The sequence below is a fragment of the Fistularia commersonii genome, chromosome 11 (assembly GCF_037954325.1).
Source record: "Fistularia commersonii isolate RoL2024-O1a breed Wild chromosome 11, RoL_Fcom_v1.0, whole genome shotgun sequence".
NCBI classification, from domain to species: domain Eukaryota; kingdom Metazoa; phylum Chordata; class Actinopteri; order Syngnathiformes; family Fistulariidae; genus Fistularia; species Fistularia commersonii.
Genome location: NC_141294.1, coordinates 8,918,349 through 8,924,348, shown reverse-complemented (window position 1 = coordinate 8,924,348; position 6,000 = coordinate 8,918,349). Strand labels below are relative to the sequence as shown.

Sequence of the window (6,000 nt, the reverse complement as noted above, 5' to 3'; positions counted from 1 at the left end):
AAAAAGCTGATTCACCGGACTTTCTAAACCAGCCGGCAAGCGTTGTGGGTCTATTCATGATCTCGTGTGTATTTGGTAATAAATGAGGAATATGAAGTTACCGAATAGAGAGGAGACAGAGTTTGAGGTGTCCCTGTTTGAGGCGGCGGGCTGCCCACCTCCCCTAAGGCACGGCTAGATGTGCTGCGCCGGCGATCAGTTCCCATCGACAACGCGTTGTCTGAGCTAAGAAGAATAACGTTATTTCACTGGGAGCTACCGTCATCGGGATTTAACCGGCAAACGTTTTCACAGTGAATTCTTTGGATTTCGGCTGTGGAAGAGGGGCGAGTGACCCGGGGGAGGGGGCTCTGTTCGTGTGGACGGAGGGAGAGAGGGGTTCCGAACATGGCTGCTACGCGGAACTTGGTTCGACACACCGCCTGAGGTAAGAAACGGCCGGCTGACATTGTCCTTTTTAAATCCCCACATGAACGTGGCGCTAATTACTCGTTAATTGTCTCGGATGTGTGTTTGGGGCTCGGCAATCAATCAGTGGCAGGAGTGCTCGGTAACATCATGTTGCCCGTTCCTGTCGTTATTCGCCCATGTCACCCGGCCTCGTGTCCCAGTTCCTCAGCTGGTTACATGGGTAACGATATTGGGTCTGGAAGCGATTTTCACTTAATTATGTGGCCAAACGTCAGGGCTGGACAATGGATCGCTTTAACAACCAAGACTTGGCTATCTTGTGCATGTAACGTTACAGTAACCGAGACGCATAATATGATGGACTATCACCCCTATATTGTACCATGCAGTGTCCTCCAAGATTGGCGTTATTCACCCCCTTCACATATAGTTTATCTTGCGGCTGAGTCGTTTCCATCAGCTAACCATCTGGTGACTTGATCAAGTGCTGGATTGGTCGTAAATAGGCTGATGATGGATGCGACCAGCGTGTGTGTATCCAGGCAAGTTTCAGTATCAGTGGTGCTGCGACCTGCCTCAAGTTAACGCACGACACCTAATGGAATGGGAGAGGGTGCCGGCGGATCAAAACGGAGGAAAAGGGAATGAATGGATTTGTTGCTACATGACAGAGACGTGTCGATGTCCTTTAGAATAAGTGTCTCCATCCTGACTCGGTGCCTAGATGACGATGGCTTTAGGTGTCACAGCAGTAAACCGGTCCCCCAGACTGTCCTCTGTAGATCCGCAGCATTTCATCTGCTGTGGCAGCTAACGCTAGTCGCTAGCTTAGCTACCGCATCAGCCCCAGCCCCTTCCCTGCCCTGGAGTAGAAGGAGATGAGCGTTCAGTTGCCGGGAGAGGGCTGCTCCCAGCCAAAGGAGACCAAGAGCTGATGCTCTTCCGGAAAAAAATGAACCATATCGCCACTGTATTTATTTTTTGGACTGAAGTCCTCTTTCTCTTGTTGATCAACAGGGGATGTTGCTTCTGAAATTGTTGCTGATGTTAAATATCAGGCTTTTGTCACAAGGATGTGGCTGACCCCCTTTCCTTGCCTTTCCTCCCCACCCACCTTGCTTAAAGTTGGGGTCTCTATTTCTCATATGGTTGGCAGATTGGAGTCTCAAAATGGACCCCCCCTCCTCATGAGTTGTCTCTCTAGTTTCTATTGTTTAACCTAATTATTCCCATTCATTCTCCGTCCCTCAACCCACATCTTGGTAATAATTCACATCTCTTATCCATGATAGTTAGGTCATTTATCACTTGATATAATATATGAGCTGAAATGGAGAATTTCAGTGGCGGGTAAAGGGCATTTCATGAAGTTAAAGCAGCTGTCAGAAGCCTCTTAGAATTGGCAAGGTGCTCTTAATCATAAAGGATCATATACTGGTGCAGTAGGACCTGTAATCCCAGTAGTGGCATGTCCATTGAGTGAATCAAGCATACGTGTGTTAAAATATTTTGGTAAAATGTAAAACTGAGACAATAGTTGACATAATTATTTTGCCTAACTGCCAATAGTGAAAACCCTTGGTCTGATTGACATCATTGCACTATGCCCTGTTCATCATGAAACCTGTTCCAGCCGAATCTTCTGCTTAGCTTGGGCATTTCTGGGTATACAGTTGAAGACCCTGCTTATGTGCAGCTGCAGGACAGACCATGTTTTACAATTTAAGCACTATTCCATATCAACTTAACTAGAAACATCTCTCAATTGTATGACGGTTGTTGTGCTGTTTTTTTTTTTTTTTACATGGACAAGTCATTTGAATAACCCTATGTTAGGGAGGATGCAGATGACCCACACCCCATGGGTTTTCTTCAGAAAGAAAGTTATTGGTCCTTTTCTGATTGGGGCCTCTCTGTGTGGACTTGGGATTTTTTTTCCCTGTTTTTGCATAGGTTTTCCCTGGCCCCCCGCCCTCTCCCCAAATTCAAAAATATGCAGTTGGTCAATTTACGGTTCCTACTAATCCATTGGTGTGAATGGTTTATGTCCTTATATGTGGCCCGCCCACTGATCAACTGGTGTCCTGTACGTGGTGAACCCTGCCTCTCATGCAGTCCCATGACCTGCTGTTCTGGGTGAAATGTATAGACATGGTGTTTGGGAAATAAAAGTTTTGGATTATCATTATATTGTGTAAATATTGTAGAATATAACAATTCTAAGCATCAACTAATGTAGACAATCTCACATCTAAATAAATAATGTCAGTTGATATCTGACGGGGTTGACAAGCTTCTTTTTTCTTCTCTCTTTGCTGGTCAATCCCAGGCACTCAATGTTTTCTCCTCCAACTCCCCAAAGTCTACATCTGCAAAGACACCTTGCCTAGTTTTGTTGGTGTATCTTTTGGCCACCAGGTTATCCTAGCATAAAATGGAGATTTATATCGGTTTACCAAAAAAAAAAGGATTTTAGTAACCGATCAGCTTAAAGTTTATTAAGTAGCGGGGTGATCTCCTGGCAGCATTAATTTTTAAATTATAACTCACCAAGTATGGTTTGCCAGTTATGTCTTTCACACATTCCCATTCTCCCAGTCTGCATCACTACTCTAAAAGAGGATGCAGATGACCCACACCTCATGGGTTTTCTTCATTAGCCCCCAAACTTAAGTCTCTTTGCTACACCTTTTATGGCTGCCATTCTCAGTAGGAAAATTGTTAATGCATCAGCTGTATAGTTTCTATATAGAGGACCAAAGGAAGCACCCAAAAGTGTTACCCTGAATGCTCAAGAACAGGATGTTTCCAGCTTAAAGGCAAGTACAGCAGTCAGAACCAGAAGCAAAAACATTGCTTACAGTTGCCACACAAAACAATACAACCATTTAAACCCAATCATAGGCTGTTGTCCGCAGAAAAAGTGGAATAGGACCGTGCAATTTTATTGTAGTTCAATTAAGTTCATTGTAGTATACACCTGTGAAAATGGACTGCCCCACCCACCAACTATTGTGCGTCAGTATAATGTTACTACATGACTATCAACATCTACAATTATTCATTAAGAAGGTTTACGTTTAAACAATACTGTCTCAACAACACTTTTTCATACCTCAACAATACTTTGCCATACTTTATATGGTAAAGTATTATTGTCATATAGTATGACAATAATTTGCCTGCAAAGGTCATACAAAGTACTTACCTCATGAGTGTGAATATCTAGGAACCTATAAATTTACATCTATGGTTCAGTCCCACCTGCTGAACCTCCCATGAACACTATAAATGCACTGGTTGCCTGTAAGGCATAAAAAAAGTATCAAAAAGAGGAAAAAAATCTCATTATGAGATTATTGGTGGCCCATCATTCACAAAACCATTTGAGAATTATCAACATGGAGTCCATCTATACCGCCAAGGTTCAAGACTTTAATGCTTCTACTTTTTCTGGCTTGATGACCAAAAAATCAGTTTGGTACAAGGCTTAAAGCAAATTAGTTGCTTCTAAAGTTACGAGAAAAGACGACACTGGAAATATAGCCCAATGCTGAACTCTGTATACCCATCAATCTGGGATTACTGAACATTAACCATATCAAACCGTGACCATAATTTTTGTAATAGAAACACAACATCATTGCAAACCAGCTTTAGCATTCCTAAGAGTTTATTCACAAATGTAGCCTGGTAGTCCTTCCTTCTCCCTATAGTTTCCAAAAACTGTATAACCAGGTTTCAGCAACAGGAGTCCAAAAAATGTATTCCTTACAACACTATTGATGGTCATTGATATAAAAATGATACTGAAATGAGAGGTTTAAAGATTTAATTTGGATAAACAAGTATTCTGCTAATAATTACAGGGGTTTGTGGAGCCCAAAAGTTGATGTTAATCCCTGGCTAGCAAGATTATGTTGAACTCCCGCAAGCCTTGCTTTTAAACTACACCTTTTAAGGTATGGGCAATCAGACCCTTGCACTGACACTGCAAGGGATGGTAAAAGGAGCATAAAAGATAGCAACGATCCAGCAATACCACAAGACTCAATTCGTTCCATATATGGAAGTTACCTAAGTAATTTCCTCTTTTTGGGTTTATCTAATTTCTTCTGAAACATGATAATGTAATGAGCTGATTGTTTGCCCTTGTCTGAAGTTTTCCTGGAGAGATGGTATAGAACAGTTCATCTCAGATCTGCTCAGACCCAGCTTTGACGTGTCTGAAGTGATGTAAAAACAAGGAAAGTGTATCCAGTTCAAAGTTTGTTGGTTCATTTCTGGCAATAAAATGTATCTGTATATACCTCAGGTGACCACTTGAGACAAAATGTCATCTCTGGATTTATATCAAACAAACTGATTTTTGGGGGGAGGAAAAAAAAAAGTTTTTACGTAACTGGTGGTAACAATATTGCAAAGTGGTATAGGAAAAGATAACATGATACTCTAGCCTTTGATGGGTTTCAAATTGATGTCTCACTGCAACAGAACTATCAGATAAATGTGTTCTGTCATTTTATGACTCATTTAAAATCTTTAAATCCTCTTGCTTATGAAGAACGTTTGCAGCCAAGATGTTCTCTGTTGGTACAGCATGGAATTTGGAAACTTTGTAATTAGAGCATCTTGGATGTTATCCCCAATTAGTAGTGTGTAAACCTGTCATTAGTGTGTCAGTATCTTTATGGCTTGCCGTAGCCATGTGGTCACTTCTGTTAGCCATGTGTTGGCTTTTGCTGGCCATTTTAGCTACGTGTTGTCCTAGCTGTGTTGCTAATAACAGTGTTTTAACCTCCATGAGGCTTTTTTCCAATGTGTTAGCCACTTGATAGCCTCTGTCAATAGTATGTTAAACTGTTAGCAGTGTATTCAGTTATGTTATGTAGGCATTATCATCTGATATTTTCAGCCAAATTAGCAGACGAGGCTTAATTTGGTCTTATCACATAGGCAGCCTGGTAAAGTTTACCCAATTACACTGTTAAAACTATAATCAAGTATAAACCTGACAATTAGCATATATTGGCATAAAGTTTGATTGCAGTAACATGGAGGACGAAAGCTTGGTGACAAATGACTGTCCAACATGATAAATTACTGTTTACCCAAATGTAAAGCATGTGGGCTGATATAATGATGTTATATAATGATTATGTTTTGTTATATATATTATTACCCCCATTGATCTGATATGGCCCAACTTGAATTTGTTGGTCTTTTATTTTGGAGTTTTCATATTTTACTCAAATACAAACTGATTATGGGGAGCACAGTGGTTGCAGTGGTTAACGCTGCACCTCATGGCACAAAGGACCCTGGTTGGATTTAAGTTTCTGTATTCTCCCTGCACTTTTGTCATTAAGAAGATTAATCAGAACAGTTGCCCAGATGTGTGAATGAGAGAATGGTTGGTTGTAGAAATAGCTTGATTTCTCACATTCAGTTATATATACAGCACAACATCAGCGAAATTTGACCACTGCATTTAATCCATCATGGATGAACCATGAGGAGAAGGCAGCCATTGACCAGTGCCAGGGGAGCAGTTAGGGGTGCAGTGTCTTGCTCAATAACACTTCGACA

At 41.3% G+C, this 6,000-nt stretch overlaps 1 protein-coding gene across 1 annotated transcript in view; it reads left to right on the top strand.

Moving 5' to 3' along the window:
* The first annotated feature begins 288 nt into the window (after nt 1-288).
* Nucleotides 289-6,000, top strand: part of dyrk1b (dual-specificity tyrosine-(Y)-phosphorylation regulated kinase 1B) — a 53,531-nt gene continuing 47,819 nt past the window's right edge. The window contains exon 1 of the mRNA XM_086154881.1: nt 289-427. The gene's annotated coding sequence lies outside the window, so the exon portion shown is untranslated. The remainder of the gene's footprint in view (nt 428-6,000) is intronic.